Source organism: Osmia bicornis, chromosome 7, assembly GCF_907164935.1.
Source record: "Osmia bicornis bicornis chromosome 7, iOsmBic2.1, whole genome shotgun sequence".
Lineage (NCBI taxonomy): Eukaryota > Metazoa > Arthropoda > Insecta > Hymenoptera > Megachilidae > Osmia > Osmia bicornis.
Genome location: NC_060222.1, coordinates 10,653,197 through 10,676,370, shown reverse-complemented (window position 1 = coordinate 10,676,370; position 23,174 = coordinate 10,653,197). Strand labels below are relative to the sequence as shown.

The window sequence follows — 23,174 nt, the reverse complement described above, 5'->3', positions numbered from 1 at the left end:
GTCTATTTTTGCACATGGTATTCAAATAATTAAAGTTAACGTGTCCTAACATTCTATGATATTTTTCTTTTAATGTCATATTCTGATTACTTCTTATAGTTACATTAGATTCTTTTTTATCTACAAAGCTGCTCATCTTATATAAACCATTTTCTTTAAATGCAATTGCAATCAACTTATTTTGTTCATTGTAAATTTTAGAGGTATCTCCTACTGAAACGACTTTATTTTTATCTGTTACCTTAGCAAAGCTAATTAAGTTCCGGTCCATTTCCTTTACATAAAACACATTTGATATTTTAATTTCCATTCTATCTCCAAGAACAGTAAAATAATTTTTAATATTACCAATCTTTGTAGCTTCCAATAATCTACCATCTCCAATTTTTACATTAACTGGTGTTTTTAAATTTACATAATCAGTAAAATATGAATCATTATTTGTTATATGATCAGTACACCCACTGTCTAATATCCAATCAATTCTATTATTGTGACAGGTATTCGCTTCTACATTCATACTTTTATTTTCAGACTCAACCTCTACCTCAGTGTAAAATAGACCCGCAAAGTTCTCACGATTACTCTCGCTATTTCTGTAACTCGCATCGGTTTGTCGATTTCCATCGTGGCGTTGTTGCCAACCGCTGCCTCGGTCTCCACGATATCCTACGCCTCGTCCGCCGCCAAAACTTCGCTGACCATAACCTCGTCCGCCGCGGCTTCTTGAACTGTCGCCTCGGTGTTGCTGTTGCTGTTGTGATTGGCGGACACCTCCTTGCCAATACGCCCCTGTGCTGGCACCGCTTCTTCCGGAATTTCCTCTGGTCCACGTGCCCTTGCAATTGTATTTTAGATGTCCCGATTTTCCACACTTAAAACACGTTTTCTCTTGATTTCTCCTTTCAGTTTTGAATGCACTAGATTTACTTTGATTTTGGCTATTTTCTCCCTTTTCTCTGATTTCCCACATTGTTATTTTATTTTTAATAAACTCACACGTTTGATCGGTCTCTTTCACAGCATCTATTAAGTCTCCAATATAACTTAGTGAATCCGGTAGCGCCCGTAACATATAATTTAACTTTTCTTTTTCACTCACCGTTGCACCTGAATTTTTTAACTCATTTATCATCTTCTCAAAGTCATTAAAGAATGTATTCGAATCCTCATAATCTCGTAGCTTTATCTTTTCTAATCTGTTTCTTACGCATATCTGTAAGGCCGTCGATTCTCTTGAGTAGATTTTGTCAAACTTTTCCATAATACCGTAAGCTGTTTCTTCATCACTGACGAACTCCATTTGTTCATTTGAAATACCACTGTAGATGTAGTTCATAGCTCTTAGATTTTTCTCTTCCCATGTATCGTCATCGTCCGTCGCTACTTTTTCTCTTTTTGCTACCTCATCACATTTTTTCCATTTTAAATATAACAGGATTCTTTTCTTCCAGATGCTATAGTCTCTGCCGTTGAATATTTGAATTTTTATCTCTTCCGCCATTTTACCTTCTTTGTTCTCTTCCTTGGAACTTTCTCGAAAAATGAATTCTTTCAACTTCACAATATCGTATATTGCTTTCTTAAAGATTTCTTCTAAATATTTCAACTTAATTTCTTTGTCTGCTTCACATATCCTATCACTTTCAATTTTTCCGTACGCACCACGTTTTCTCATAACCTTATAACCGCTGAACAGTAATCAACCACGGATCTCCGTTACCATGTTAATATATATACTCGTTTATTAATATATAAATGTTTATTATTAATATATTTAGGATATATTTATGACGTACAAGCATTTTGTGAAATTTTCAATATACCTTCTTTGTTCTAAACCTGTTGTCGCTCTTACATGGTTCTCTCCGATCTGCCATGTTCTAATGCGCAATTTAATGAAAAAGGAATCTAGTTACTTTCTTTCTCCTTCTTTTTCTCCGCCTGCAGGTGGCGCGCCCAAAATATGAATTCATAAACTAACAATATCCAATGTAGATATAGTATCAATGATGTTGTTATAAAATTTTAATTGATCTGTGGGAAGGGATCAGTATATTACATTATACCTAAAGCAGATATAGTAATAATGATATTGTTATTAAATCTATATTACATGTCTAATGTAGATATAGTAATAACGAAACAGTTATTATATGCACATTGGTCTGTGGGAAGGGATTATTACATTACATTATATCCAATGTAGATATAGTATCAACGATGTTGTTATAAAATGTACATTGATCTGTGGGAAGGGATCATTATATTACATTATATCTAATGTAGATATAGTAATAATGATATTGTTATTAAATGAATATTGGTCTGTGGGGTTAAATCAGGATATTAAATTACATCTGATGTAGATATAGTAATAATGATATAGTTATTAAATGAATATTGGTCTGTGGGAGCAAATCAGTATATTACATTATATCTGATGAAGATATAGTAATAACGATACTGTTATTATATGTACATAGACCTGTGGGAAGGGATCAGTATATTACATTAGGTCTAATGTAAATGTAGTAATAATGATATTGTAATTAAGGGTACATTGGTCTGAGGGATGGGATCAGTCTATTACATTATATCTAATGTAGATATAGTAAAAATGATATTGTTATCAAATGTACATTGGTCTATGGGAACAAATCAGTATATTACATTGTATCTAATGAAGATATAGTAATAATGATATTGTTATTAAATGTCCATTGTTCTGTGAGACTAAATCTGTATATTAAATTGCATCTGATGTAGATATAGTAATAATGATATAGCTATTAAATGTATGTTATATATCTAATGTAGATATAGTAATAACGATACTGTTATTATATGCACATTGGTCTGTGGGAAGGGATTATTACATTACATTATATCCAATGTAGATATAGTATCAACGATGTTGTTATAAAATGTACATTGATCTGTGGGAAGAGATCATTATATTACATTATATCTAATGTAGATATAGTAATAATGATATTGTTATTAAATGTACATTGGTCTGTGGGATTAAATCAGTATATTAAATTGCATCTGATGTAGATATAGTAATAATGATATAGCTATTAAATGTATATTATATATCTAATGTAGATATAGTAATAACGAATCTGTTATATGCACCTTGATCTGTGGGAAGAAATCAGTATATTACATTATATCTAATGTAGATATAGTGATAACGATATTGTTATTTAATGAACATTGGCCTGTGGGAGGAAATCAGTATATTACATTATATCCAATGTAGATATAGTAATAACGATACTGTTATTATATGTACATTGATCTGTGGGAAGGGATTATTACATTACATTATATCCAATGTAGATATAGTATCTGCGATGTTTTTTTCAAATGTACATTGATCTGTGGGAAGGAATCAGTATACTACATTATATCTAATGTAGATATAGTAATAATGATATTGTTATTAAATGTACATTGGTCTGTGGGGTTAAATCAGGATATTAAATTACATCTGATGTATACCGCTGTTCACAAGAGTCCATAACTGCGACCCGCAGGTTGGAAGATGGTGGGGGAACGCAGCGAGCTCTCTGCTAATCGCATTTCTCTTCGTTTGGGAGTATCGCCAATCAGGGCGAAGATGCGCACTGGAGATGCGCGAAGAACGAAAATTGGTCTTTTCGCAGTTATGGACTCTGGTGAACTGCGGTATAGATATAGTAATAATGATATTGTTATTAAATGTATATCACATATCTGATGTAGATATAGTAATAAGGATACAGTTATCATATGTACATTGATCTGTGGGAAGGGATTAGTGCATTACATTATATCTAATGTAGATATAGTAATAATGATATAGTTATTAAATGAACATTGGTCTGTGGGAACAAATCAGTATATTACATTGTATCTAAGGTAAATATAGTAATAACGATACTGTTATTATATGTACATTGATCTGTGGGAAGGGATCAGTATATTACATTATATCTAATGTATATATAGTAATAATGATATAGTTATTAACTGAACATTGGTCTGTGGGAACAAATCAGTATATTACATTGTATCTAAAGTAAATATAGTAATAACGATACTGTTATTATATGTACATTGATCTGTGGGATGGGATTAGTATATGACATTAGATCCAATGTAGATATAGTATCAGCGATGTTGTTATCAAATGTACATTGATCTGTGGGAAGGGATCACTATATTACATTATATCTAATGTAGATATAGTAATAATGATATTGTTATTTTATGAATATTGGTCTGTGGGGTTAAATCAGGATATTAAATTACATCTGATCCTACAAATGATTCTATTACTTTTGAACTGAATTATTGCGATGTGCGGTATGCGTGTATGTAATTGTGTATGTGTGGGGACTTAGCTTAGGGAGTCTTTGATTGATGGCCACCGTTGCTGGTTGATCGATCGTCTAAAGGGTTGCTGGTCCTTGGAGTGGCTGGTCCCATGTTGGTGGAGGGGTGCCTGGGCGCAGTTTCCTGCGTTTCCTCAGGCTATCACCCGGCGTCCAGGTTGCGATGTTGTCATCGGTGATCTGGGCCAGGAGCAACCCATTCTCCCAGATGTAAGACACCGCAGGTTGTCGGTTCTCCTTTCCTCGTTGCGATGCCATTGAGGTTCCCTGGTCGATTGCCTTTGGGTCTCGTGTCTGGCTGGCACGTCCAAGGTTGAACTTGCCGCTGCCTGGCTGGAAAGGTCCCTGTGACCTTATAATGGGCCCGGTGCGGTACTCCTTGAGCCAACTACCCATTTGTCCGGTTTGTATTGCGATCGTCCTTTGCGGTGTTTAAATTATCTGCTGCTATGTTGCGGGTTTCAGTCAGTCTTGTGATTAGATGAGTGAGGTAAGTTCCATAAGTATCCAATTCTTGTCCCTCTGGAAAAGAACTTGGTTGTCGGCTGGTTTTCCAAAGATCAGCTCGTGCGGGGTGAAATTGGTAGCTTCGTGAACTGACGTGTTGTAGGATAGCGTTGCGAAAGGTAGGTACAGGTCCCAGTCCTCGTATGAATCCATGTAATGTTTTAAGTATTCTATAAGTACGATATGGCTTCTCTCCAGAGAACCATTGGTTTGTGGTCTGTAACCTGAAGTAGTAACTTGTTTAATTTTGAAAATTTCTGCCAAGTGCGTCATGACTTTTCCCATAAAGCTTGTTCCTCTATCCGTTAAAATTTCACGAGGTGTTCCGAAAATTGAAATGAAATGTCTCGCGAACGCATCAGCTATGGTTGTAGCTTTGATGTTTGGTAGTGCAACGGCTATGCAATATTTGGTCAAGTTATCCTGCATGGTTAAGATGTGGCGGTTTCCCCCAGAAGTTTCAGGGAGTGGTCCAACAGTGTCTAGAGCGATTTTATCAAACGCTTCCAATGGTGTGTCTGTGATCAGCATCGGTTGTCGAGTTTTCGCTCTTACTAACTTCTGTTCCTGACAGCTTTTGCATTTCCTGATGAACTCTTGAATATCATTTCTCATTCCTGGCCATGAATATTTTGCTCTTATACGTTTGTAGGTTTTTGTTACTCCTTTATGTCCTCCTAATAAACTGCTATGGGCTTCCTCTATTATTTGTTTTCGGATGTTTTCAGATGGTAACCTTATTGTTCCCAGGCATAGGGTAATCTCTATGCTGGTATCTTTAAATACTTTATTAATCAGGGCTTGATATCTCTGAATGGTAGGTCGATCCTGCTTCCTGGTTATAGTCAGTCGAATATTTGTTGTCCTGGTTTCTCTGAGAGCGGTTCTCAAGTTTTGCAGTGCCGAAACGACGTCTTCTTCTTTGATTTCTTCCCAAAAATTCCGTGTAACAAAAACGGTAAAGATTTGAAATTCTTGCCTGGATGTGGTAATGACTTGTCCTTTCTTTGGATTATTGTTGCTGAGGTCCTCCTTATCGAGATAGCCAACATCGACAAGCATTCTTCCTCCAGGATCAATTAGTTGGCAATCTGCGGATGTCAAGTGTGCGTAGTTTCCCTTTGTGGTGATGAGCGTTTCTTCGCAAGTTATTATTTTACAGCGGCCGTGATCATATTGTTCTTCTTCCGATGATGAGTCTTCTGGGTGTGATGATAATGAGTCCGCTGCTGATTCATAGCAGATGGGTAGAGTATTACTAAAGTACATTGGAGTGCTTTCTTGAATTTGTGTACCCGGTGGAGTCTGCGGTCTGGCAGGTTGTAGGCGTGGTTGTAAACCTTGGACATCTGGTCCGTCTGTTGGTGGTGTAGGAGGGTCAGGTAGTTCCACGACAGTAGACGCAGGCCTTATGGTAGTCTGACTGTTTTCCTCTTCGTCGAAAGATATTAAATCTTCAGTATTTTGTGGAGTCTCGGAAGTGGTTGGACTTGGTATGAAATGACCAGCGGTTTGAGTGGAATGCGCTATTGGCATAAATGGAGAGGTTGGGTTGATATCATCCCGTAGTTCCAACAGATTTTGTGAAGGGGTAGGTAATGGTGATTTTATGATTGGTGTGATCCTGTCGGTGGGATCTTGATGTATTTTCCTTCTTCTAATTGATCGGGGTTGATGCGTGATTGTCGCTTCATCAGAACTGCTGGTATCTTCCGTGTATGTTGGTCTTTTCTCCCGATCCCGTCGCAATTCATGGATGCGTCGACCAATGGTATCCGGCTGAGGGTCCGGGTTTGGTATTGGCACTTTGAACTCCTTGTCTTCTCGTGGAATCAAAGGGAGACACACTGTAGGAGGGTTCCGGGATAAAGCGTCTGCGTTTTTGTTTATTTTCCCAGGCTTGTGAATAACATCGTACTCGTACTCTAAGAGTCTTAATTTCCATTTTACTAGCCGTGAAGTGGGGTCTTTAACTGAATGTAACCAAACCAGCGGTCGATGATCCGTGACAAGTGTAAATCTTCGTCCGAAGACATATGGTCGGAAATACTGTACTGCGTATACCATGGCTAGACACTCCTTTTCCGTTGCTGAATAATTTCTTTCGGCTGGATTCAAACTTCGAGAAGCGTATGCAATTGGTAAGTCTCGTCCAATTTCCCCTTGGCTTAAAACTGCCCCAATCGCATGATCCGAAGCATCCGTCGTGATAACAAATGGTCGTTCAAAATCTGGATATTGTAATATTGGTTGTGTACAGAGTTCTTTACACAATAGTTCAAAACTCCCTTGTTGTTCTTCAGTCCATTGGAAAGGGGTTTCTTTTCCCAACAGCTGAACTAGTGGTTTTGCCTTTAGAGAGTAATCCTTGATGAATCGGCGATAGTATCCCGTCAGTCCCAGAAACTGTTGCACATTCTTCTGTGTTTTTGGAATCGGAAAGTTTTTTACGGCGTGAAGTTTCCTAGGATCTGGTTTAACCCCGTCAGCAGACAAAATGTGTCCCAGATAGGCAACCTCTTTGCGTAGGAATTCGCATTTATTAGTCTGTAGAGTAAGTCCATATTCCCTGAGGCGATCGAATAGTTTTTTAACTTTAATTTCGTGTTCACGCAGCGATGAAGAAAAAACAATCATATCATCTATGAACACAAGTACGTTTTCCAGGCCTGATGTTACCCGGTTCATGACGCGTTGGAATGTCGGTGGTGCGTTCTTCAAACCAAAAGGCATACGCACAAACTTGAAATGTCCATGTGGGGTTGTAAACGCGGTCTTCTGTCTGTCCTTTGGGTTCATTTCAATCTGATGAAATCCATTTGCCAAATCAAATATTGAGAAGTATTTTGCTCCGCCTACCTTGTCTAGTATTTCTGGAATATTAGGTAATGGAAACTTGTCGCCTGTTGTTTTTTCGTTTAATGCGCGAAAGTCGATTACCATTCGCCAACGTTTGTTACCATCGGCGTCCGGTTTCTTCGGTACAATCCATAAAGGAGAATTGTATGGTGAGGTGGATGGCTAATAATACCCTGCGATAGCAGAGCTCCAACCTGTCGTTGTATCTCCTCCTGATGTACTGGTGGGTACCGATACTGTCTAGTATTAATCGGAATGTCGTCTGTTGTGTAAATGGAGTGATGAAAATTTGGAACCTTGCCCAGGTTATCTCCAGGTAGGAAGAATCTATCAGAAAATTCCCTGACAATTTTGAACACATGTTGTCGTTCTTCAGAGTTTAGATGATCGGTCCTTAAAAGATCTTGGATACGTGTAGTTCTGTCTTCCTTTGTTTCCTTTGCTAGATACGAAGGAATAGGATCGTCATCTGATGAGTCAAAAATCTCATACGGATGTATGCGTTGGGGTTCAATGTCGATTTCGATTTCGTCTTCTCCGGTGTTTGTGGCTAGGACATACAGTATTGCCTCGTAATAAGCAAGTGGTCTCGACTTCGAAATAAGCAAGTCGCTATCCCCTCTTCTTTGTTTGAAGTCGCCCGCAAAGTGAGAGGTACGAGAAATGAGTGAGAGGTCCATGAAAGCGCGAAGCCGATGTTTAGGGTAATAAATTTCACGCTTGACTGAGCAGTGACATCGGTTAGTAGAAGAAGGATGGAATATATGTATATAATGCTTTCTATCCTTGTTCAAAAAATAACATCGCTGCTCGGCCGATCACTTTATGATTTGCCGCTACCTCGCGTTCTCTATCGTCCCGTTTCGAGAACAAAGTCAAGCCGAATAGCTACCTCCCTCGAAATAAGCAACGGTTCGGTCCCGAGCCACTTGCTTATTTCGAGGCAATACTGTAGCAAATTCCATCATGATTGCAGACTGCTGCTTCTCCAATGTAGACCTGTTCAGGAGTCTTGATTCGTGCTAGGTACCCTTCCATAACCTCCGGATTTGCGACTGGAACTGCAATTTGGAGAGCTGTGCGTCCTGGTAATCTATGTTTAATTGGCAATACTGGATGCAGTTCCATCTCCTCAGCGTTACTGAAGAATATAGGTTTAATAGGTTGGTTACGAGTTACCAAGGTTTTATGGTAATAGGAAATTTCAGCCCCTTCCTGTAATAAAAAAGGGCTTCCTATGAGTCCATCAGCGGAAATAGGCAAGTCCTCTACTACGTAAAATTCCGTAGCAGATCCATTAATTTGCAAACTGGTGGTCCCCAAGGTTCGGATCGTAGATGATGCGAGCCCAGCGATTTTAAGACCTTCCTTCGATGTGATTTCGGCCTTTTCTCCTAGAGCATGAAGAACTACCAGATTTGCAGAAGCTCCTCCATCAATTAGAAATTCTCCCGTTCCTTTTTCCAGTTCTGGAACCTTGATCCTGATGCGTGGGGTTGGTGCTTCCTTGATTCGTCTTCCTGCTTCTGGTCTGCAAATCGGACCATTTTCCGGCGATCTTCGTTGCGTACGCTCACCGCCTCGCCGTTTGGGTGAGCGTTGTTGGAGTTTAAAGGTTTCCTCAAAGGTGAGAAATTCCCTCGTGACTCCCTTCGATACTGGAATCAGGGTCTTTCGCGGCGAGGTGATTTTTCACAATACTTCCAACCGTGTCCGACCGTACTGCAGTTTGCGCAATAAAAGTCGTAAACATCGTGTTTGGTGTTGAACGGCTCGTCATATTTTGGCGCCTCCGGTGAGTGGTTTGGAGAGCGTGAATAATCATGCTTACGTAAAGTCAACGCCGTTGCACGTGAAGCTCGTTCTTCGAACTCCGGTTCGGAACCAGATGTGCTGCGATCCCTTGGTCTTTGCCGGTAGGGTGACGGTGACTGAGGGTACACACGCCTGTGTTCCTTCTCTCGAGGACGTCTCCAGCTGAGAAAATCCTCTTCTCTACGACGACTAGGTGATGCTTTCTCCTGAATCTGTCGTCGGTTCTTGAGGCGACGTTCAATTTGTAACACAGCTTCGTACGCCTCTTCTAAAGTTTTAATCTTTTTGTCCAGAGCGGCGATTCTCCAGGCCACACGCTCCGGTAAACCCTCAAGGAAATTCTCCAAGATGTCCATTTCCATCTCCTTGATGAGCTGATCCACGTTGGTCGTGTACCTCTCGCGGATCGCGATACGAGATCCATGGGCAAGTTTGCTGGCTCTGTCGATGTACTTCCTTAGTGATTCGTCCTCACGGATTTTAAGGCGCGAAACCTCAGCTTGGAAATACGCCAAGTTCTTCCCAGGAGCGTATCGTGTTTTCAAATGTTGTAACAATTGAGTTACATTGTTGAATTGTTTATCTTGGATACTAATCCGCGCCGGACCGGTGAGTTTAGTCAACACGATACTCAGATACTCTGTTTCCGACGTATCTGGTATTAACGCGAGCCCGTTTTCTACACTCTGAGCGAAAACCGACAAAGCTGGATTCTCGCCATCGAAAGTGGGTATCGGCGCGGTAACGAATTGAATACAATTACGCTATGTTAACAAGGCCATAGAATTAGCCATTGTTAAGGTAAGATTCGCGACTTCGTCAGCCGAAAGCCTGATATCTGGCATTTTAACGCGAAAATCCTATAGAACAATTATAATACAAGTCCAGTTGTATCCACGGTATCCTTACGGATACTTATTCAGTGGATCCCACCGCTGTCACCAGTTTTGTTACGAGCCGGAGGGGGCGGCTACGTAGCCGGGGCTTAAATTCGGTAAATGGTAATTGTTAATGGCTTGACCAGTGTTGTTATTAACACTGGGAGCCTAAGGAAGTAGACGTGGAGACGAACCTACGTATGGCTAACGTAGGGAGCCACAGGAAAGGTGTAGAGTGGAGGACGAACCTACGTATGGCTAACGTAGGGAGCCTCAGGAGAGTGATATGCGGACGAACCTACGTATGGCTAACGTAGGGAGCCGCAGGAAGCGTTAGTATTAGGTCTCGTAACTTGATTGATGTACCTCGAGCGGTAAAGGTACACCTTAGTGGGTTTCTGGACAGTAAATATAATTGTACAATAGTATGTAAATTAAACTAGTATGAGTTTATTCTCTATTCCGGACCTTACAATTGTTGTGTGTAATTGTCGCGGTATTCAATGAATTGAACTCTAGGTTGCACGTTTGAAATGAGTTGAATAAATAAAGTTTAGTTTCGATTCCGCGAAGCAAGAATCTAATCCTTCTCGGTTTTCACGAACACGAGCAAGCGGGGGCGGATTACAACGATTATAATAATGCTTAACAGCAGACAAGGTACTGTATAGTTACTGTGAGTGCTTGAAAGGGACTTGAATACCCGATCTCGCAGAGTTTCCGCGTTGCAGAGATTATCCGAAAAAGAACGTACTGACGTGTATCGAACTGATTCTAGACTTCAACTAGACCCGAGGTGCCCTTGTCGGCACCCTTTTTATACTCAAAAACTAGAGTAAAAAGGGTGGTGGGGACTGACTCTACGTGACCCGTAGGATCGCGCCCTTGCTTTGCGTTGGTCTCGAATTTTCTAGAAGACGGTTGGTGTCGGGTGCACACATCCGATTCCATATAAGGAAATTTCCGAGACGGATACGTAACAGAGGCGAAGCAATACGCCGCCAGGACTTTGAAATATTTCGGAGCGTAACTAAAGTTCGATTTTTTAGCAAAATGGAGCGAAAATGTACATTTATATCATCACGGACGTTAGTTTAATAGCGTTTTACGATGGATCAGTCGTGCAGAATGTAAAAATAAGATTGTTAAAATTATCGACTAATCTGTTCTAAGAGGCGAAGCAATACGCCGCTGGGACCTTGAAATATTTCAGAGCGTAACTAAAGTTCGATTTTTTGGCTAAATGGAGCGAAAATGTACATTTATATCATCACAAGCGTTAGTTTAATAGCGTTTAACGATGGATCAGTCGTGCAGAATGTAAAAATAAGATTGTTAAAATTATCGACTAATCTGTTCTAAGAGGCGAAGCAATGCGCCGCTGGGACCTTGAAATATTTCAGAGCGTAACTAAAGTTCGATTTTTTGGCTAAATGGAGCGAAAATGTACATTTATATCATCACAGGCGTTAGTTTAATAGCGTTTTACGATGGATCAGTCGTACAGAATGTAAAAATAAGATTGTTAAAATTTTCGACTAATCGGTTCTAAGAGGCGAAGCAATACGCCGCTGGGACTTTGAAATATTTCAGAGCGTAACTAAAGTTCGATTTTTTGGCTATATGAAGCGAAAATGTACATTTATATCATCACAGGCGTCAGTTTAATAGCGTTTTACGAGAGATCAGTCCTACAGAATGTAAAAATAAGATTGTTAAAATTTTCGACTAATCGGTTCTGAGATACTTTTTTTGTCTTAAAAAATGGTAATTTTGATTAATTATTTTACAAATGTACATTTACGTTGTTATAGTCGTTTATTGGTTAATGTTTTATCGTATTAAAATGCAAAAATATCGTTTTAATTTTTTCATCTCATCGGTTCTGGGCGGTTTCAAAATTATTAAAAATATTAATAAACCCAAGATTTACTTGAAAATGTGAATTTATTATGTCCTGCATGTTAATTTATTAATTTTCATGTATAGCACGTTATTAAATGAAACAATATGTTCGACGAATTTTCAGTCTAAGTTTTACCGTGCCGGCGGGATGGTACGCTCTCACGGCTGTTTGCGCAGGTATACGCCTGGGCGTACGCCCATGCGTCGCCGACCTAGCGGCCGGCCGTTCGGTATTTATAGGAAGGCACTTTCGGTTCGCTCGGACCGGTCGGGAGTAGCGTCGAGCGTGTGGCTCTTTTATGACCTCGGTTGAAAAGCAGTCTACCGCTCCTCGAGAATACACTTTCTCGACTATTCTCGTTCCGGTTTACCGTTGTGAATTATTATTTATCTCCACACAGCATTACCACGGGTCGGTGTCTAAGACCGAATGGCCCATATGTGGTGAGCCTTGTAATATAAGGCTGGTGATCTGTATGCACTTTAAATGTGTATACTTATACCAATTGAGCATCAACTGTCTGTAACCAAAATTGGTTCGAACTAAAAAAGTATAAGATTATATAAAATTTGGGAACCAAGAAAGTAGTGTTAGACGAAAATTCGTTCTATCACTTTTAGAAGGGAGACTGTTTAGAAATATTAAAAGTCTAAAATACACATTACGTCCTCTGAATTATGAATAAAATTACGTCCTGAGTTTAAGAAAAGTCAAGAGGTGTCAGAAATAAAATCCTCTCTGATACGTTCAGAGAGGAGAATAAGTATGGAGAGAGATTAATTTATAACAAGTCACTCTCTCTGTACATGAGTAAAAAGGAAGAAGTAATGCTGGTGAAACTTCTAAAGGAGAGAGATTCCAACATATATAATATATATATTTAAAGCAAGTCCTCGGAACTCTCTCCGTTAACGTCTGAAAAGGTGTGTGGAGATGGTGGAGAAATGTATAAAGTACAGAGACGAGGTTGGTGGGCCCGCTCTTATAAAGATTATTAAATTTGGTGGCAAAATGACCAGCATGATCACTGTACGCGCTTTCTCGATTTGTCTAGCATGCCACTGTCCGCGCTATCATCTTTTATTAGATTGCCCAGCGTGTGTGGTTTACGTGTTTGCACGATGGATGCACGGCGTGAAAGTGATTTTCGTGCTTTACGAAACAAAGATGAGCGGAGGAGAATATTTTGCCTCTTTAAGAGGTCAAAAAATGATGAAATGTGTGTATCGAAAGAGAAATGTTTTAACGTCGATCGGTCTTTTGGGGAGGAGCCGACGACGAAAATTTAAATTTACTATAATAACTAAGCTCCCTGGTTGATCCTGCCAGTAGTCATATGCTTGTCTCAAAGATTAAGCCATGCATGTCTAAGTACATACCGAATTAAGGTGAAACCGCGAATGGCTCATTAAATCAGTTTTGGTTTCTTAGATCGTACAACACATTACTTGGATAACTGTGGTAATTCTAGAGCTAATACATGCCAACCAGAATTCCACCCAGAGATGGGAGGAATGCTTTTATTAGATCAAAACCAATCGGTGGCGGACGGCTTGTCCGTTCGTCCATCGTCGGCTTTGGTGACTCTGAATAACTTTGTGCTGATCGTATGGTCTTCTAGCACCGAAGACGGATCTTTCAAATGTCTGCCTTATCAACTGTCGATGGTAGGTTCTACGCCTACCATGGTTGTAACGGGTAACGGGGAATCAGGGTTCGATTCCGGAGAGGGAGCCTGAGAAACGGCTACCACATCCAAGGAAGGCAGCAGGCGCGCAAATTACCCACTCCCGGCACGGGGAGGTAGTGACGAAAAATAACGATACGGGACTCATCCGAGGCCCCGTAATCGGAATGAGTACACTTTAAATCCTTTAACGAGGATCCATTGGAGGGCAAGTCTGGTGCCAGCAGCCGCGGTAATTCCAGCTCCAATAGCGTATATTAAAGTTGTTGCGGTTAAAACGCTCGTAGTTGAATCTGTGTGTCACAGTGTCGGTTCACCGCTCGCGGTGTTTAACTGGCATTATGTGGTACGTCCTACCGGTGGGCTTAGCTCCTCGCGGGCGGTCCAACTAATATCCCATCGCGGTGCTCTTCACTGAGTGTCGAGGTGGGCCGGTACGTTTACTTTGAACAAATTAGAGTGCTCAAAGCAGGCTACCTTCGCCTGAATACTCTCTGCATGGAATAATGGAATAGGACCTCGGTTCTATTTTGTTGGTTTTCGGAACCCCGTGGTAATGATTAATAGGGACAGATGGGGGCATTCGTATTGCGACGTTAGAGGTGAAATTCTTGGATCGTCGCAAGACGGACAGAAGCGAAAGCATTTGCCAAAAATGTTTTCATTAATCAAGAACGAAAATTAGAGGTTCGAAGGCGATCAGATACCGCCCTAGTTCTAACCATAAACGATGCCAGCTAGCGATCCGCCGAAGTTCCTCCGATGACTCGGCGGGCAGCTTCCGGGAAACCAAAGCTTTTGGGTTCCGGGGGAAGTATGGTTGCAAAGCTGAAACTTAAAGGAATTGACGGAAGGGCACCACCAGGAGTGGAGCCTGCGGCTTAATTTGACTCAACACGGGAAACCTCACCAGGCCCGGACACCGGAAGGATTGACAGATTGATAGCTCTTTCTTGATTCGGTGGGTGGTGGTGCATGGCCGTTCTTAGTTGGTGGAGCGATTTGTCTGGTTAATTCCGATAACGAACGAGACTCTAGCCTGTTAAATAGACGTAACTTATGGTATCTCGAAGGCCCCCGACTTCGGTCGGTGGGGTTTTACTACCAACGTACAAACAAATCTTCTTAGAGGGACAGGCGGCTTCTAGCCGCACGAGATTGAGCAATAACAGGTCTGTGATGCCCTTAGATGTTCTGGGCCGCACGCGCGCTACACTGAAGGAATCAACGTGTTTTCCCTGGCCGAAAGGCCCGGGTAACCCGCTGAACCTCCTTCGTGCTAGGGATTGGGGCTTGCAATTATTCCCCATGAACGAGGAATTCCCAGTAAGCGCGAGTCATAAGCTCGCGTTGATTACGTCCCTGCCCTTTGTACACACCGCCCGTCGCTACTACCGATTGAATGATTTAGTGAGGTCTTCGGACTGGTGCGCGGCAATGTCTCGGCATTGCCGATGTTACCGGGAAGATGACCAAACTTGATTATTTAGAGGAAGTAAAAGTCGTAACAAGATTTCCGTAGGTGAACCTGCGGAAGAATCATTAACAAGTAAAAATACAAGAGAAAACCAGAGATTGGATCATTGATAAAGCGATAAAAAAAGTTTATTGAGCTCGGACCAAAAATTATACAAAACGAGAGATATAATAATAAATAAACACATATGACATAAAACACAAAAATCTCGGGTTCGAGCCAATAAGAAACAAATACCAAAACGCTGCGATGCGGTAAAATTATACCGCCGGCAAAAAAACTGTGCGATCAACGGTGCCAGAGAGCACGACGCCGGACCATTTCTCTCTGACTGATGTGAATGGAAGTAAAAGACGCTTGCATGAGGTCTCTTGACCTTTATCTCTCTAACTTTCACTTATGGGTCGTCGTCTACTTGATCGGGTACAAACAAAGTCGTAACAAACAAACAAACCTGAAAGAAACAAGTCGTATAAAAACCAGCTTCTGTTGGTTAACCTTTAACCGGAAAGATCGAAATGAAAGAGAAGTATCATATTATTACAAACTGAACTGGAAAGATCGTTAAAAGTGAAATACAATATATATATGTACCCGTCGTTGCGACACCCTAGTTAAATGGAAAGATAGGAAAAAAAGAGAGAAAAGGAATACAGATGACCCGCCGTCTGATCTTTGCTAAATGATCTCGCATCACCGGAGTTTTTTTGGTCCGTGTTGCGTTCGCTCTATTCGAAATGAAACTCGCGGAGGCGAAGAATTGTTAAAAGTTTACGATGCGTCTAGGAGTGGTTAAAACTGAGAGAGTTTTACGATGTCTTAGAACGAGCAACCGTCGAAACTTTGTTTTCGCGACGTTCTTTTCGTCGCTCTCGTCCCCACGCTCCTACGCTCCGGTTGTTTCTTTGCCATCCGTGTTGCGATAAAAAGATTTCTCCATTGTCCGAAAACGACGGATCGAGATTCCTTTTTCGAAATAGAGAGAGAGAGGTACTTGCGGGTAACCTGGAATCTACGAAACACGCACCGTGGTAAAATTCGTGCGTCCGCCTGATCGATGTGTGTTGCTTACGGACCGGCTGCGAAGCGACGATAGCGAGTCTTTGAAAAACTATGTGTCCATTAGTTAGACCGATCGTCGCCGGCCGTGTGTCTGTTCGAATCTCGCAACGCGCACGATTCAGCGACAGGACGCGCGCTCGAATTCCTTGTGTGCGTTCGTAGTTATCAAGGTTTTTAAATGTACTTTACGCCCGACCGTCGAGAGGAGCGTGCCACTGGGCGTTTCTCCGACGGTTTCCGTCTTTGGACGCGATCGTGTCGTCAACGATCGAACAAACAAATACGTTGGCGACGCCCGAATTCGCTCTCCTGCACGGGCCGGGTGGGAGAGTGATGTGGGTATCGAATGTGATGTGTGTTAATAATGAAAATAACACTAAAGATCTAAAAAGTTTGAAATACAAAATTATACGATTACCCTGAACGGTGGATCACTTGGCTCGTGGGTCGATGAAGAACGCAGCTAATTGCGCGTCAACGTGTGAACTGCAGGACACATGAACATCGACATTTCGAACGCACATTGCGGTCCACGGATACAATTCCTGGACCACGCCTGGCTGAGGGTCGTTTTCTTAACTAAAGACTGCTTGCGTTTGCTTCTCGAAAAAGAGTAATTCATTGCTTTTTAAACATCCCGCCGTCGTTCAACGAGAGTAGAACGTTTCGGAGCGGGATTATCGAACGAAATTGAAAGAATGAATGAACGATAAATAAAAAAAAAGAGTCGCAACGTACGAGCGATAGTTGGGCAGTTCGTCGGCGTTTGTCGTGGAAACGATGTGACGAAAATCGCAACAGATACACTAAATGCAGGCCGTTAAAGGAGAGAAACAAACTTCGAAATATCTATTCGAACTGGCGCAAGTGCGTCACGGCGCGCGAGTCGTTCGTTAAAATTTATAAACGACCGCCCGTGAAAGCACCGAGTTCTCGAAAGATAATCTATAAAGATTCTCCATCCTGCTGGAATTATCGGATCGACGCGATTGTTCACTCGTAGAAATCTAAGCTCCCGACGTTGCCAGAAACGATATTTACGAAAGGTGTGTGAAAAAATAAACGAAGGAAGCTCTCCTATAAATTTAGAAAAAGCAAACGAGTGAAATGTTTGAGATGATAATTTGCTGAAATGCAAGCTCGAATAGTCCCAGGGTTTCGAATGATTCCCCGCGCTTTATATATCTCTCTGTTTACAAACGGTGTATAAATGAAAGATCGCTTCAGATGGGTCGTCGCTGTTTGACGCGCGATGCTGTTCCTTTCTTTTGTCTGTCTGTGAGTTTCGCTTCGCTAAACAAGTTAAATGGTTAAAAAGCGTCGAAAAAGCGAATACACACGCGACAAGACAAATCGAACGAGTAAAGGAACGCTCCGCTCCAAGATAAAAATGGTTGTTTACAATCAATGCAGTGTTTCGGTACCCCTGATCGTAGTCTGAAACTGTGTAACAAAAGAGAGGAAAGCGAATGGTGAAGGAACTTCGAAGCCTCCGTGGCGTGGCTAGAACTTGTGATAAAAGTATGTTTGCAGCAATTATGCATGCTCCCGTTAAAACAGCACTTCAATGTCTCGCATGGCTTAAAGTCCTAGGAGGCTTCAACATTTAGAATACATACGGACTACTTCGTTTGTTAAAGATAAGCGAAGACCGCGCGACCATCGCTCGGTCGTCCAGTCCTCGAAAGTGTTGTTGCGTTCCAAAGCAGAGAAAAATTGGGTTTACCCTTGCGCTAAGGGGAGATAAGAAGAGAAGAAAAGCAGTTAAATCTAAGAGGTGTGTGGAGAGTACATCGCGTGTTGGTTAAAATTGCTAAATGAAATACACGCGAAATGTTCTCTCTCGCTCTTGCTTTTCCTCTTGCTTCCGTTGCGCTCGAAAAGAAGGGATGATAAATAAACAAAAAGAAACCTATTCGAAATCTCTTGTGGAACAAAAAATAATACGGACGGACGTTAAAATTGAACCGGGACGAAATGGGTCGTCTTGCGAGTTGTCTTCGCTTTGAAATTGTTAAAAATTGATAAAAGCAATACGACGAAGCTGCAGTCCGCAAAATGTTTGAAGCAAAAAGGAAGTAACACGAAAATCATGGGAACGTCGTGTCTCAATTTTTTCCCTCTTGTGCTCGTTTCATCGAACGATAAATAATACAAACATTTTGAAACGAGAGAGAGAGGAAAAATTGAATATGCGAAAGGTTGATTCACGCACAGATACTCTACGTGTTTGCTTTTTCGTTTATTTTTTTATTTTTTTTTGCATCGAGCATCATATTCACCTTTCGATGGAACCAAAGAAATTGACGACCTCAGAGTAGGCGAGATTACCCGCTGAATGTAAGCATATTATTAAGCGGAGGAAAAGAAACTAACTAGGATTTCCTTAGTAGCGGCGAGCGAACAGGAATGAGCCCAGCACTGAATCCCGCGGTACCACCGCCGGCGAGGTAGTCGTGCACTTCTCCCCTAGTAGAACGTCGCGACCCGTTGCGTGTCGGTCTACGGTCCGAGGCGGAACCTGTCCGTCGCCTTAACCGCGTTCGTCACAGACCATCTGTTGCCTGGCCGACTGCGCGACGGTACTCAGACGGTATCGGGCCGCAACCAATCCATTTTCGAATGTGTGTGCGTCAGGACCGCCGCAAGCTAGGTTCAGTTATAATACCCGGATGTACGGACTATGCGCCGTCCCCGGGCCTGGCCAGCTGTTAGCAGGAGGAGTCCTTGGACTGGCCAAGCTTTGAATTACCGGTCGGCGACGCTATTGCTTTGGGTACTCTCAGGACCCGTCTTGAAACACGGACCAAGGAGTCTAACATGTGCGCGAGTCATTGGGATATAAATAAACCTAAAGGCGAAATGAAAGTGAATGTCGTCCTCTGTGTCGACCTAGGGAGGATGGGCCTCGTTACGATTAGGCCTCGCACTCCCGGGGCGTCTCGTTCTCATTGCGAGAAGAGGCGCACCTAGAGCGTACACGTTGGGACCCGAAAGATGGTGAACTATGCCTGGTCAGGACGAAGTCAGGGGAAACCCTGATGGAGGTCCGTAGCGATTCTGACGTGCAAATCGATCGTCGGAACTGGGTATAGGGGCGAAAGACTAATCGAACCATCTAGTAGCTGGTTCCCTCCGAAGTTTCCCTCAGGATAGCTGGCACTCGCTCGAAACGTTATTGCGAGTCTCATCTGGTAAAGCGAATGATTAGAGGCCTTGGGGCCGAAACGACCTCAACCTATTCTCAAACTTTAAATGGGTGAGATCTCTGGCTTGCTTGCATCAAATGAAGCCATGAGATTTTATTATTGGATCAGAGTGCCAAGTGGGCCAATTTTGGTAAGCAGAACTGGCGCTGTGGGATGAACCAAACGCAGAGTTAAGGCGCCTAAGTCGACGCTTATGGGATACCATGAAAGGCGTTGGTTGCTTAAGACAGCAGGACGGTGGCCATGGAAGTCGGAATCCGCTAAGGAGTGTGTAACAACTCACCTGCCGAAGCAACTAGCCCTGAAAATGGATGGCGCTGAAGCGTCGCGCCTATACTCCGCCGTCAGTGGCAAGTGGGGCTGGACAAAATTTGGTCCTCCATGAAGCCCTGACGAGTAGGAGGGTCGCGGCGGTGTGCGCAGAAGGGTCTGGGCGTGAGCCTGCCTGGAGCCGCCGTCGGTGCAGATCTTGGTGGTAGTAGCAAATACTCCAGCGAGGCCCTGGAGGACTGACGTGGAGAAGGGTTTCGTGTGAACAGCCGTTGCACACGAGTCAGTCGATCCTAAGCCCTAAGAGAAATCCTATGTAAATGAGGTGTCCTAAAGCTCTCAGATAAATGGCAACAAAACAAAACTGTTAAATATGGCTAAATCGAATTAATATAACACAATAGTTGCAGAGATGCACACCCATTGGGCGAAAGGGAATCCGGTTCCTATTCCGGAACCCGGCAGCGGAACCGCATACCATTCGGGCCCTCGTAAGAGTGTTCGTCGGGGTAACCCAAAATGACCTGGAGACGCCGTCGGGAGATCTGGGAAGAGTTTTCTTTTCTGTATAAGCGTTCGAGTTCCCTGGAAACCTCTAGCAGGGAGATAGGGTTTGGAACGCGAAGAGCACCGCAGTTGCGGCGGTGTCTGGATCTTCCCCTCGGACCTTGAAAATCCAGGAGAGGGCCACGTGGAGGTGTCGCGCCGGTTCGTACCCATATCCGCAGCAGGTCTCCAAGGTGAAGAGCCTCTAGTCGATAGATTAATGTAGGTAAGGGAAGTCGGCAAATTGGATCCGTAACTTCGGAATAAGGATTGGCTCTGAGGAGCGGGGCGTGTCGGGCTTGGTCGGGAAGCGGGTCTGGCTGACGTGCCGGGCCTGGGCGAGGTGAACGGTTGGCGACTTCGGTCGCGTCCCGGGATCCGAGCTCGGTCCCGTGCCTTGGCCTCCCGCGGATCTTCCTTGCTGCGAGGCTTCCGTGGCGGTTACGCCGTCGTGGTCGCTTCTTCGGCCGCCATTCAACGCTTAGCTCAGAACTGGCACGGACTAGGGGAATCCGACTGTCTAATTAAAACAAAGCATTGCGATGGCCCTCACGGGTGATGACGCAATGTGATTTCTGCCCAGTGCTCTGAATGTCAACGTGAAGAAATTCAAAAAAGCGCGGGTAAACGGCGGGAGTAACTATGACTCTCTTAAGAGCTCTTTGAGCTACTAGAACCACTTTCCGGCACTGAATACCACGTTGAACGGCTAGGTCGAATTTGTAACGGCCTATCCACCTGGTCGATGGCAAAAATCTACGAGGAACTGGAGCTATATATACTGGAGGTGTTTCCTCCAGCTCGTAAAAATAAAAGCAGAGCCTCCAGTGCGCCAAAGCGTACTATCACTAAGAGACAAGCCAGGCGAGTGGAGTACGCCAAAACACAAAAAGCCTGGAAAAGAAACCCATGTAATTGCCTTCGTGCTATCTTGAAAGGCAAAACTTTAGCAAATCCACCAGACAAACAAAACATGGTGAATTTTTGGCGCACAACAATGACAAATGGGACAAATGAATCCCCAGATTGCGAGGCTAAGCAACCAGAATCAACTGGCTTATGGACACCTGTAGTCCCCGGCGAAATTATAAAGTCTTACCCAGAAATGACCACCTGTCCGGGCCCAGACGGACTCACGGTAAGGCAACTTAGAGCAGTTCCAATTGATATACTAACGAGGATATTCAACCTCTTCCTCCTTTGCGGGAAACTGCCTAAGCACCTTCTTGTAGCAAGAACTACACTTATACCGAAAAAAGATGGTGCTGAAAAACCAGAAGACTACAGGCCCATAACAGTCCAATCAGTCATCACCAGGACCTTCCACAAAATACTGGCAAGGCGCCTTACTAATATGGTTGCGCTCGACAAAAGGCAGAAGGCTTTTCTACCGACGGATGGATGCGCTGAACACACATTCGATCTAGACCTAGTTCTAAGGTATCATCGGCAAAACTTCAAGCCGTTATATATGGCGTCCATAGATATCGCTAAAGCGTTTGATTCTGTCTCACACAAAACCATTAGAGACACGCTGTCTATCATGGGATTACCCAGCCCAATGATAGATTACATTATGGGCACGTATGACAGATGCCACACCACTCTGACATGTGATAAATGGGAATCAGAGGCTATTAAACCCACCTGCGGAGTCAAACAGGGCGACCCCTTGTCGCCTATTATATTTAATATGGTCATGGACCGACTCCTCAAACGATTACCACCTGAGGTGGGCGTTGACATCGGGAATGTTCGCTATAATGCGCTCATTTTTGCCGATGACATAATTTTTCTGACCGCAACACCAAATGGCCTGCAACTTATAATCGACGTAGCTTCCGAATTCTTAGCGCAATGTGGGCTGTTTATTAACACCAGTAAATCTTTCACCGTTGCGCTGCGGAATGTGCCGCATGTCAAAAAGTCTGTAGTGGATGGAAAGATGCAATTTAAATGTCGCGGACATAAGCTCCCGGCTCTGAAAAGGGAGGATGAATGGAAATACTTGGGAGTCCCGTTTACACCTGAGGGACGCTCCATAACCCATCCTGAAGTTAAACTGAAAGAGGCAATAGATAAGCTTACCAGAGCACCTTTAAAACCTCAGCAAAGACTGTTTGCCCTGCGGGTAATTGTCTTGCCAGGGCTATACCATCTATTGACCCTGGGTAACACTACGCTGAGTAGACTGAAAAAGGTAGATAAAATGGTGCGCGCTGCGGTGAGGAAATGGCTCTGCCTCCCGCACGACACAGTGAATGCTTACTTTCATGCAAACGCTAAAGACGGAGGACTGTCAATCCCATCTATGAGATGGCTAATGCCTCTCCACAGAAGGGTGAGGCTTGAAAAGCTCACAAGGGAAGGTCTACCAACCAACCTGTACCTCACCCAAGAAATTCAACGCTCCATACGTAGATTGACAGAAAACCGTATTGATATAAACACTTCAGAGCAACTAGAAAAGAGATGGGCCACAATTCTCCATTCATCCATAGACGGGAAAGGCCTTAAAGAGTCAAGAAAGGTACACCAACAACACCAATGGATAACCGAGGGGAACCGCTTTT

The 23,174-nt window shown here is 42.9% G+C and overlaps 2 non-coding genes and 1 pseudogene across 2 annotated transcripts; all 3 read left to right on the top strand.

The window, feature by feature from the left end:
* The first annotated feature begins 13,659 nt into the window (after positions 1 to 13,659).
* Positions 13,660 to 15,582, top strand: LOC123988011. Its single transcript, XR_006829582.1, has one exon. It is a non-coding gene; the product is annotated as a small subunit ribosomal RNA (ribosomal RNA).
* A 1,409-nt stretch (positions 15,583 to 16,991) lies between these two features.
* LOC123988016 lies at positions 16,992 to 17,146 on the top strand. The gene has a single exon (XR_006829584.1). It is a non-coding gene; the product is annotated as a 5.8S ribosomal RNA (ribosomal RNA).
* A 1,737-nt stretch (positions 17,147 to 18,883) lies between these two features.
* The window catches only part of LOC123988012, a 6,345-nt pseudogene continuing 2,054 nt past the window's right edge, over positions 18,884 to 23,174 (top strand).